A 466-nucleotide genomic window follows, 5' to 3' on the forward strand; every position below is an offset into this window, starting at 1 on the left:
AGAAATTAATGCATCTACATACAGCCAACTGATTTTTGACAAAACACCAAAATATATCGCATGGGGAGGGGATAGTCTCTTCAACAGATGGTGCTCGCAGAACTGGAAAATGATATGCAAAAGACTGAAACAAGACCTTCACCTCAAACCTTATACAAAAACCAACTCAACATGGATTAAGGACCTAAATGTGATTCCCAGAATTATGAAGGCCATCAATGAAAAACTCGGGACAAATGTGAGGGCACTAATTTGGGAATACATGGACTACAAAACATTTTGAAAACCACACAAACAAAATAGATAAAACAGATGAGTGGGACATACTAAAAATTAAAAACTTATGTACATCAAAAGACTTCACCAGAAGAGTAAAAAAGGGAACCCACAGAATGGGAAAACAAATCTTTTGCAAGACATATCAGACAAGGGACTCATTTCTAAAATATACAGGAAACTACAACAC

The sequence above is a fragment of the Chrysochloris asiatica genome, unplaced genomic scaffold, assembly GCF_000296735.1.
Source record: "Chrysochloris asiatica unplaced genomic scaffold, ChrAsi1.0 scaffold00467, whole genome shotgun sequence".
Taxonomy (NCBI): domain Eukaryota; kingdom Metazoa; phylum Chordata; class Mammalia; order Afrosoricida; family Chrysochloridae; genus Chrysochloris; species Chrysochloris asiatica.